This window comes from Eriocheir sinensis, unplaced genomic scaffold (assembly GCF_024679095.1).
Source record: "Eriocheir sinensis breed Jianghai 21 unplaced genomic scaffold, ASM2467909v1 Scaffold13, whole genome shotgun sequence".
Taxonomy (NCBI): domain Eukaryota; kingdom Metazoa; phylum Arthropoda; class Malacostraca; order Decapoda; family Varunidae; genus Eriocheir; species Eriocheir sinensis.
The window spans coordinates 20,251-31,769 of record NW_026110628.1 but is presented as its reverse complement, the minus strand read 5'-3'; positions in this window follow the sequence as shown (position 1 = coordinate 31,769).

Below are 11,519 nucleotides of genomic sequence, written 5' to 3'. Positions count from 1 at the left end.
CCACACGTGAGATGCATACTCCATACGAGGGCGGACAAGGCCCCTGTATATGGATAGCAACTGTGCGGGGGAGAAGAACTAGCGGAGACGATACAGAACGCCCATCCTTGAGGAACCTGATTTAGTGAGAGAAGAGATGTGAAGTTTTCAGTTAAGATTTTGAGTTAAATATTGACCGAGGATGTTTAGTGTTGAAGATGGTGACAGCTGAGTGTTGTCGAAGAATAGGGGATAGTTGTTTGGAAGATTGTGTCGAGCTGATAGGTGAAGAAATTGGATTTTTGAGGCACTGAAGGACACAAGGTTCCTTTTACCCCAATCGGAAATGATAGTAAGGTCTGAGGTTAAGCTTTCTGCAGCCTCCTTCCTGTAGTCATGTAATTCCGGTTGAGGGGGTCTTCTATTGAAAGAAGTTGAATAATGCAGAGTGGAGCCATCAGCGTATGAGTGGATAGGACAGTTTGCTATGGAAAGAAGATCATTAATGAATAACAGGAAGAGAGTGGGTGATAGAACAGAGCCCTGTGGAACACCACTGTTAATGGGTTTATGAGAGGAACAGTGACCGTCTACCACAGCAGAGATAGAACGGCCGGAAAGGAAACTGGAGATAAAGGAACGTAGAGAAGGATAGAATCCGAAAGAGGGCAGTTTAGAAAGCAAAGACTTGTGCCAGACTCTATCGAAGGCTTTCGATATGTCTAGTGCAACTGAGAGTTTCACCGAAACGGCTAAGATAGGATGACCAAGAATCAGTTAAGAGAGCAAGAAGATCGCCAGTAGAACGTCCCTTGCGGAACCCATACTGGCGATCAGATAGAAGGTTAGAAGTGGAAAGGTGCTTTTGAATCTTCCGGTTAAGGATTGATTCAAAAGCTTTAGATAGACAGGAAAGTAAAGCTATAGGGCGGTAGTTTGAGGGATTGGAACGGTCACCTTTCTTAGGCACAGGCTGTACGAAGGCATACTTCCAGCAGGAAGGAAAGGTAGATGTTGATAGGCAGAAGCGAAAGAGTTTGACCAGGCAGGGTGACAGCACGGAGGCACAGTTTTTAAGGACAATAGGAGGCACTCCATCAGGTCCATAAGACTTCTGAGAGTTGAGGCCAGAGAGGCCATAGAAAACATCATTAGGAAGAATCTTAATAACAGGCATAAAGGAGTCGGAGGGGGGATGAGTAAGAGGAATATGCCCAGAATCGTCCAGAGTGGAGCTGTTACAGAAAGTTTGAGTGAAGAGTTCAGCCTTAGAAGTAGAAGAGACGACAGTACTGCCGTCTGGGTTAAGAAGAGGCGGGAACGAGGAATAAGTGAAATTGGAGGAGATATTTTTGGCTAAGTGCCAGAAGTCTCTGGAAGAATTAGAGAAAGCAAAGTGTTGACATTAGCTATGGATAAAGGAGTTTTTGGTAAGTCGAGGAATAGATTTGGCACGATTCCGGGCGGAAATGTAAAGGTCATGGTTAGCGGGAGTTCGAAGGCTCTGGTACCTTTTGTGAGCTGCCTCTCTATCTTTGACAGCACGAGAACAAGCGTGATTAAACCAATACTTTTTAGCATGAGGAGTAGAGAAAGTACGTGGAATGTATGCCTCCATTCCAGAGACAATCACCTCTGTGATGCGCTGGGCACACACAGAGGGGTCTCTATCCTGGAAGCAATAATCTTTCCACGGTAAATCTGAAAAGTACATCCTCAGGTCGTCCCACCGAGCTGAAGCAAAATGCCAGAAGCATCACCTCTTCGGTGGGTCCAGAGGGTGTACAGGAGCGATAGGACAGAATACAGAAATGAGGTTGTGATCGGAGGAGCCCAACGGAGAGAACAGTTTGACAGAGTAAGCAGAAGGGTTAGGGGTAAGGAAGCTTATTGGTAAAAGTAGCTTTTTCCTCTGAAGTTTTTTTTTACAGCAAGGGAGGCAACTCGAGGGCAAAAAACAAAGACAGGAACGTAAAGTCCCGCTAGACGCTGCTCTGGCAAAATAGAATAGAACGAGAGGCCAGAAGAGAGGTCAGTTTCGGGTGGAGAGGCGTTCTGATGCTCCTCTCTGGAAAGAGTTCAAGTCATAGGCAGGAAGAAGTACAGACGAGGGAAGGCTGTTCCAGAGTCTAGCAGAGGAAGGGGCAACATAATGAAGATGCTAGTTAACTCTTGTATGAGGGATTTGGACAGCATAGGGATGAGCAACAGTGGAAAGTCATGCGCAGCGGGGCCGCGGGAGGAGGGGAGGCATCCCATTAGCAAGTTCAGAGGAGCAGTCAGCGCGAAAGTATCGATAAAAGGTTGAAAGAAGTGCAACACTGCGGCGCAATTTAAGAGCTAGAAGACTGCAGGTAAGAGGAAGGGAGTTGATGAGACGAAGAGCCTTAGACTCCCCTCTGTCCAGGAGAGCTGTGTGAGTGGAGCCCCCCACACGTGAGATGCATACTTCATCTGGGGGCGGACAAGGCCTCTGTATATAGACATCATCTGAGAGGGGGAAAATATCTGGCGGAGACGATAAAGAACGCCTAACATCGAGGAAGCTGATTTTGCGAGAAAGAGATATGAGGTTTCCAGTGAAGATTATGAGTTAATTAAGGATAGACCGAGAATGTTTAGTGTAGAAGAAGTTGACAGTTGAGTATTGTCGAAGAATAGGGGATAGTTGTTTGAAAGATTGTGTCGAGTTGACACTCTTGACAAGTGGAGAAACTAAGTTTTTGAGACGTTGAAGGATACCAAGTTCCTCCTGCCCCAACCAGAAATGACAGCAAGATCTGAGGTTCAGCGTTCTGCAGTGTCCAGTCTAGAGGCTTGTCATTCGTGTAGGGAGGATCTTATGATAGATAATGTTGAGTGATGCAGAGTAGGAGGAGTACGAGTGGATAGGACAGTTTGTTTTGGAGATATCATCAATGAACAACAGAAGTGTGGGATATAAAATAGAGTCCTGTGGTACACCACAGTTGACAAGTTTAGGGGAAGAAGAGTGACCGTCTGCCATAGCAGAGACAGATCGGCCAGAAAGGAAACTGGAGATAAAGATCCAGAAAGAGGGATAGAATCCGTAGGAGGATAGTTTGGACAGGAAAAAATTGTGCCAGACCCTATCAAAAGCTTTTGAGATGCCTAAAGCAGCAGCGAAAATTTCATCGGAACAGCTGAAAGAGGTTTACCAGGAGTCAGCTATAGAAAGACAGGATCACCAGTAGAATGCCTTTTGCGGAACCCATACTGGCGATCAGATAGAAGGTGAGAAGTTGACAGATGCATAAAAATTTTCCGGTTAAGGATTGACTCAAAAGATTTAGAAAGACAGGAAAGTAAACGTCTAGGACGGTAGTTTGAGTGATTGGTACAGTCACTCTTCTTAAGCACAGGCTGTATGAAGGCTTACTTCCAGTAGGAAGGAAAGATAGATGTTGAAAGGCAGAGGCGAAAGAGTTTGAGCAGGCAGGGAGTCAACACGGAAGCACAATTTTTAAGGACAATAGGAGGCACTCCATCGGGCCCGTAAGCCTTCTGAGGGTTGAGGCCGGACAGGGCATAGAAAACATCACTCCTAAGAATTTTAATGACAGGCATAGTGGTGTCAGAAGGGGGAGGAGTGGGAGGGATATGCCCTGCATCGTCTAGAATTGAATTTATAGAGAAGGTTTGAGCTAAGAGTTCAGCCTTTGAGACACATGTGACAGCTGTGCTGCTATTGTGACAAAGTGGAGGTGAGAAAGATGAAGAAGTCAAATTGTTAGATAGCCAGGTGCCAGAAGTCTCTGGAAGAATTAGAGAAAGGATGGTTTTGACATTTTCTATTGATGACGGGGTTTTTGGTTAGCTGGAGAAGAGATTTGGCACGATTCCGGGAGGAGGTGTAAATATTATGATTAGCATTAGTGCGAAGGCTCTGGTACCTTTTGTGAGCTGTCTCTTTATTTATTATAGCACGAGAACAAGCGTGCTTGAACCAAGGATTTTGCGTGAGGAGTAGACAAAGAGCGTGGAATGTGTTAAATGAACATTGAAATATCCTAAGATGGAGATTTTAGCGAGGGAGTGTGAGTCAAGATGTGCTCCGCTTTGGAATTGAAAGTGAAAGATTTTTACACAGAAGGTTGACTTAGGTGAGCGACAAACAACACAGATGTACTTAGTAATGGAATGATGGTGGAAAATTCTGAAGAGTTAAGGTCATGGGCACGATAGCAAGTTATGTCGTTGCTTTAAGAGGCGCAATATTCAGCTTTGAATTGAAATCAAGGATAGAGTTAGTAGAAAGGAACAGAGTAGAGATTACTGTCAGTGGCCTCTGAGACCTGGGTTTCGGTTAGGAAGCGAAGGAGTGGTTTGAGTAGGAGGAGTGTGCTCCTCGGAATGGAAGTTAGAGCAAAGACCGCGAATGTTGCAAAAGTTGGAAGAGTTATCAGGACACCTCTTATGGTCGGCGCCAAAAGGGAGCCCAGTGTGGGGTCATTTTTGGTTCCCTCCCCCAGACGGGGACTCCGAGGCAGTGTTTCTTTCAGCCATAGTAATTTTTTGAATTATGAAAAAAAGAAGGAGGAAGTGATGTGCGCGAATGTAGTATGGTGTAGAAAGAGAGAGGATTTGTCTTTAGAGAGCATGCTGAACTGCTCTCTGGTGTTGATGAGACAACAGAGAAACGGAAAGTGAGGACATGGGAGGGTCCTTGACAGGTTTGCAGCACCCTCTCGGCCCTCTTATATATCTCACCGGGAGTAGCTTACGCCCGATTCGGCAGGTGTCTAACTGTCTCTTCTCTCCCTGGATGAGTTATTATGTGACTTTTATTCTTAGATAAATGTTAGGGTGATTTTTAAACCTGGGAAAATAATAGGTAGCTCACCCTTTTCAAATTGAAAGATTCGATCCCTAACGAGCTGCAGGCATCTGTGGTCTGCATTTGCATTATGCTGAGAGGGGCGGCTGAGTGGTCACCGTGCGGGCGCGGCAGGTTCGCGTCCCGCCCCTCGCCACAAACAAGCTGGCAATTTTTCAGTCATCGCCGAGTGGCCTAAGACTACCTACATTCTGACCTGAAGACCACCTATCAACCCGGACTCTAAATTATCTTTAAAAAGAAGATCAAAGGTGACCTCTGGGGAGCAGCACTGGCCAAACAAGATGGCACCACTATAAACACTTGCCAGCACCATACCGGGCTACGGCCAGCCACCGGGCCCCACCAAGAAAGCCAACCCCAGTCATAGGAGAAATAAAAAAAAAGGCATACGAAGCGCCAATCTAGAATTCGAATCATGGCGGTAGAATTGGTGGAGTCGCCACGGGCCGCTAATCCCGCTGAACGAGGTGAAGCCGCCGACCAGTCACTAACTGCCACTCCCGCCGTCACGATGGCGCTAACCCGGGTGAGAGCTCTCGCCCACCGCCGTGGTTACTGCCTCCAGGCCACGTCTTGCCCATTGAGACAGTGTTGTTTTTTATTGCCGCACACTTACTGATGCGGTAGAACAATTTCATAAATACTAATAAAATTTTCTACATAATAAATGGAAACAGAAACCAATTTCAAGATTCTGCAAGCTGATCCCACCACTAACTCACTGATGTTTCTTTGCTTACCTGTTTATCTGCCACTAACCAGCAATGACAGTCGGAGTGTTCCTAATTTTAGCAGCTTTTAAAGCTCTCTGTAAACTTTTCCGGGATAGAAATACCTCATATGTCAATGGGTTTCAGCAACAGCTTTGAGTAACTATGCTGATGGTCTCGTAGCTGAACTAGAAATGATTCTACTAGGGTCATTCTACACCACGGAAACCCAGGTGGCCTGTGACCTGACCAGCCTGACCTGACTGAACACCTGACATTTGCCAGGTATCCCCCATCGTGAGGGCGAGAGGATGACAGTTAACGACAGTACGGCGGCTTCACTGGTCAGGGGCTGAGGTCGACTCGACCCATTGTACCTCCGCGGTTCGAACCTGTGAACACGTGGCCAGATCGGTTCGAGCCACTAAACGTTTACGGGTCTGTGTCACAGTTTTGCGAGAATAACATTTTAACAGAGCGTCGGACACAGATGGAATTCTGGGGGAGGATGTTTGAGACCCCGACCTTATTGGCTAAAATAGGCCTAGGTGCCAAATGTGGATGATTACGGCACTTGTAGGAGTAACTTTAGGGCAAACTTCGCTAAAATATACGGGCACGGGCAGCGAGGCCAGGTGTGTCGACATGTGTGTACCGCCTCTCGTTCATGTCGTGACGTCGACGTGACGTTTAACTATGACGTAGTAGTAATCACCGACTCAACCAGCAGTCGTCTCTCTCTCTCTCTCTCTCTCTCTCTCTCTCTCTCTCTCTCTCTCTCTCTCTCTCTCTCTCTCTCTCTCTCTCTCTCTCTCTCATACACACACACACATTAACAATAGCTCAGCCCTGTACATAGGGATGCTGCTAGGGATGATGAACTGAGGGCCAGGCCAGGTGGCAGGGGGCGTGGCGGGACGTAACAAGCAGGGCGAAGTGGTAAAATGGTTAACAACCGCTGCTCTACGTTATACGCATGCAGCACCAAAGGCCGTGTTTTCCAGGCAAGGGATGAGTAGTTTCCTGCGAGTGAAACTCAAATAACATTTTCATATGAGCATCATCCCTATGTACAGGGCTGAACTATTGTTACTGTGTGTGTGTGTGTGTGTGTGTGAGAGAGAGAGAGAGAGAGAGAGAGAGAGAGAGAGAGAGAGAGAGAGAGAGAGAATTGCCGGTTGAGTCGGTGATTACTACTACGTCACAGTTAAACGTCACGTCGACATAACGCCATGAATGAAAGGCGGTGCACACATGACACTCCTGGCCTCGCTGCCCGTGCCCGCATATTTTAGCGAAGTTTGCCCTAAAGTTATTCCTAGAAGTGCCGTCATCATCCACATTTGGCACCTAATTGGGTCGGGGTCTCAAACTTTCTCTCCCAAAATAGCATCAATGTCCGACGCCCTGTGAAAATGCTATTCTCGAAAACTGTGTGACACGACCCCGGACACGTTTAGCCTAGGTTAAAAAACATCCCGGTTACTAGCGTTCAGCAGAAGCATTTTAGCTGAACCACCGTCCAGTGCTGCCCGTGAGCACTCGCAGCTCTATGATCACGCCGTTAGAATAGGTTCCTTTTCAGTCTCCCCTGTGCACTCCCGTGCGTGCGGCGGGGCTCCCGATTGTCGAGTCCTTTCCCGCGTCACCCACAGGCCACCGCTGGCTGACAACCAGCGACCACTGGACCTCCTACGCCTGCAAGGTAGGACAGGTTGTGTCTTATTGGGCCTCGTTTTTCATCCCTGGAACAATCAGAGTGCATGACTGCGGCACCAAATTGATGGATGAATCGCACATAATTATGAAGGTTGGATCACGAACAGTGTTTTTGCAACTTTGTTTTTGAAACATGAGTTTCCTTTTCCCTCATGAATTTGGAGGTGCCGAGCATGTTTTTCATCCACGTATATTTCCTTCATCCGAGGTGTGTGTTGAGCTCTTTCTTCATTTGCAAACATTCCTTTACGTTCTGTTTTGAGAATATTGGAATTAGTTTTTTTTCTTTTTCGCGTCATAATTTCACGTATTTTTGGGTTAATCCTTATAGGTGATCCTCCCCTGGCACCTACAACACCACGGAGGCTCCCGATTATGGTTCTTTCAATGCTTTATTCACAACTGCAGACAGATTGCAAATCGATGCTACCAAAGCCGTTCAGCACAAAGTTAAATCTTGAAAGTTACCTTAGAGATACGGTGCTGTTGTCACTGATATCAGCATTGCCAAATTATCGTACTCAGTGCATTGCATTTTTGTAGTTTCTGACCGATAACTATAGCAAAAGAGAACGAAACCCATCAATATTTAACAGTTTTAGCGCTAACTTTAATTTCCTATCGTTATTTGTGTGGTTACGACAGTCTTCAAGCCTAAAAATGATAAATGCAATGTTCCGTGTACGACAATTTGGCAACGTTGACCGACATACGTACGAAATGTAGCTATAGTCTGTCCAAATTAACTTGGCCAATTTGCACCGAGAAGCCCCTCCCCCATTCTGCTAAGCTCCGCCCCCCTTTCACCTGATTGGCTGTTCATGACGTCATACATTGTATAAAAGACACGTACCAGATATATATGATTGAGATAATGTAAGTAGTTTCATAATTACAAAGTATTCGTAATATAATTGAATAACTGAACCCTACTTTAATAATCAATGCCATCACCTAAGAAACAAAGTATAATTATAATAGTGCCAGTTTTAAAGGGAGAACGGGTCCTTCAAAACACGCACTGAAGGCGATGATAGTAGGCTATCTATAAGGTAATGCACACTTTTCGTCATTATTTCTTACACATCTCTTCCACACAGGCATATTAAATATAATCACACAATTAATGGGCAGGGGTAAGAAAAGACTGAGTAGAAGTGGTTAAGGTGTTACAGAGGGTGGACAGGAGAACTGTTCTATAGAGGATGATTGCAACACACACACACACACACACACACACACACACACACACACACACTGTTACGGCCGGGCTTCTCCCGACCTTCATTTTTTTATTCATTTAGCGACACGGTGGGGTCACCCACCGTGGCCTGCTGTGTGACCCTTTGTTCTGTGGTATGTCCACCCACGCCGACCCAGCATGAACTGGACATTTCCGGTTTTGGGGAGCGGCATAGTGACCACCCGGAATCTGTGGAATATTCCACCAGCCGTTCCTTGTTCTGGGCCATAGCAACCGCCCCGCGCGACGACCCGGGGTCAGTGTTGCCACCGGGCTGTTCTTTTCATTTATATCTCTTCTACTCGTTTCCAATGTATTGTAACATAGTATGTATATTTATTTTATGTTTAGGTTAGGATTTATTTATTGTATTTCAAATATGTATTTTGAGCGGTCGTGGGGGAGTTTTTGTCCCGCACCGCCGGAGACGTCTGGCAGCCCGCTCGTAGGCGGCGAGGCGGCAGTCACCCCAATATAAGGAGTGACCCGAGGTCACTCCTCCTTCCCTTGTTTGTTCCCGTTCACGTCGGTATAGAAGGGAGGCCGGCTCCTCTCTCTCCCCTTTTGTGTCCCTGCAGCGCCTTCTGCAGTTTTTCCACGCCTGAAAGCGTGTGTTTTCTTTTACGGGAGAGAGAGAGTCGTTAGTGTTTTAAGGTAAGGTTTTTATTTTGTGTGTGTGCTTTTCTTGTGCCATTGTTTAGCGTTTCCGTGTTTATCACGCTTTTGCCTTTGTGTTCAATGCTGCCCCTCGACCACGTGTTTGCAATAGTGTTTTGTGCTTACGTTGTGTTATTTGATTCATGTTTTTAAAGGAGTGTTTGCTAAGGCAATCTTGGGTTTTTAAGTTCTTTTGTAATTAATATAAATATTAACATTTCTAAATATATAGTCTTTAGTTCTTTTGCGTTTCCGTTACACCATTTCCTTAGTTTTAAGTTATTCATTTTCCTTTTATTGTTGTTCGATTAAGGGGAAAAGAACGTAGTGTTTTGGGGCCTGACCAACCCAGTTTTGTTTTGTCTTTGTTTTTTTTTGTAACTTTTCCCAAGACCCCTGACCACATCAGTGTTACGACACTGGTGACGTAACAACACACACACACACACACACACACACACACACACACACACACACACACACACACACACATATATATATATATATATATATATATATATATATATATATATATATATATATATATATATATATATATATATATATATATATATATATATATATATATATATATATATATATCAGGGGTGGATCAAATACAATTGTATTTGTATTTGAATTGTAATTAAGTACATTTTTAATGTATTTGTATTTGTACTTTGGCAGCCAGAGAAAAAGTATTTTGTATATGTATTTATTTTTCGAGTCAAAACCATTTGAGGAGGATATACACACTCGAAGTGAGTGAGTGAGTGAGTGAGTGAGTTGGTTGGTTTTGGGTGGGTGGGTGGGTGGGTGAGTGAGTGAGTTGGTTGGTTTTGGGTGGGTGGGTGGGTGAGTGAGTGAGTGAGTGAGTGAGTTGGTTGGTTTTGGGTGGGTGGGTGGGTGAGTGAGTGAGTTGGTTGGTTTTGGGTGGGTGGGTGGGTGAGTGAGTGAGGTGGTTGGTTTTGGGTGGGTGGGTGGGCGGGTGAGTGAGTGAGTGAGGGGGTGGGTGGTAGGTAGGTAGGTAGGTTTATTGCCATAACACAAAGTCACTTATAAATTTACAAAGTCAGATATTGACGCACAGTCTGCTTAGCCGAAGCTTCCTACAGACTGGGATGAACGAATATATGGTAGATTTATTGTAGGCATACTGTATCAGCGTATATCCACACACACAAAAAAATGTATTGATGCTTCATAGATTTGCATCCACATGCACGCATACTCGTAAACGCACACAAACATACATATACATTCACACATACATTCCTATACATACATACATATACATACATACATATATATACATATACATACATAAAACATACACACATGCACATGTACAGTCGTGGGACACAAGTGATGACACAGTTTCCAAAGTGTTTCGGACGCCGCTAGCGAAAGACGGCAACTATCCAGCACTGCTACATTCGAGTTATATGTAACGTATGTGTGTGGGTGTGTGGGTGTGTGCAAGGACCAAAGAGTGTGTGTGGGTGTGAGAGAGATTATTTAAGTTTTTTTTTTACGAAACTGAGAGCATCAACTGCACGACAATTATGTTTCTTTAAAAAAAATTGTTATGAATGCTCTCGTTTCCACGAGTGCACGCTCTGTAATAAGATTCTTTACATTCCATAAGCTAAATACTTGCTTGGCTTTGGTCGCCTGTGTGCATTCTGGAGAGAGAGAGAGAGAGAGAGAGAGAGAGAGAGAGAGAGAGAGAGAGAGAGAGAGAGAGATTAATTTCTCTATAAAAAAGTCACTGCAAAATAATAGCCTACTTTTCTTAAATGCATAATAATAGCTTAGTGTTCGTAAATGCAAAGTAACAGCCTAGTTTCATAAATGCGAGTGAATCGTTTAGTATTCTTAAATGCAAAATAATAGCTTTGTAATTACATTCAGTTCATAATGGCCTACTAGTTTCTTAAATCCGCCGGCTGGCATAGTCGATGACGTCATTGCATAACATCGTCAAGCGAGAGTTAAATGGTGGTATCTTTATATATTTTTAGACCATATCAGAATATTTGTGCACGTTATCAATGTTTTCTTAGTATCTTCTTAGTGAGGACGTTGCAGGAATGAATACAACATTTATTCAAATGCATAATAGCGTTGTAAACAACTTTAGCTGTCACGGACTAAATTTGAACGAAATGTAAAGAGACATTTTCGTCCGCGAATTTAAAAGTTGTTATCAGTGTGCACAACTGACAAATTCATATCTAATAAATTATGTAGAGTGTATATGTAGTGACATATCTGAACATTAGCCTCCTTCCATGCGGTGTATATATTTTAAAGTCGGGGCCGGTGAACGAAACTCAGTGGACAGTGT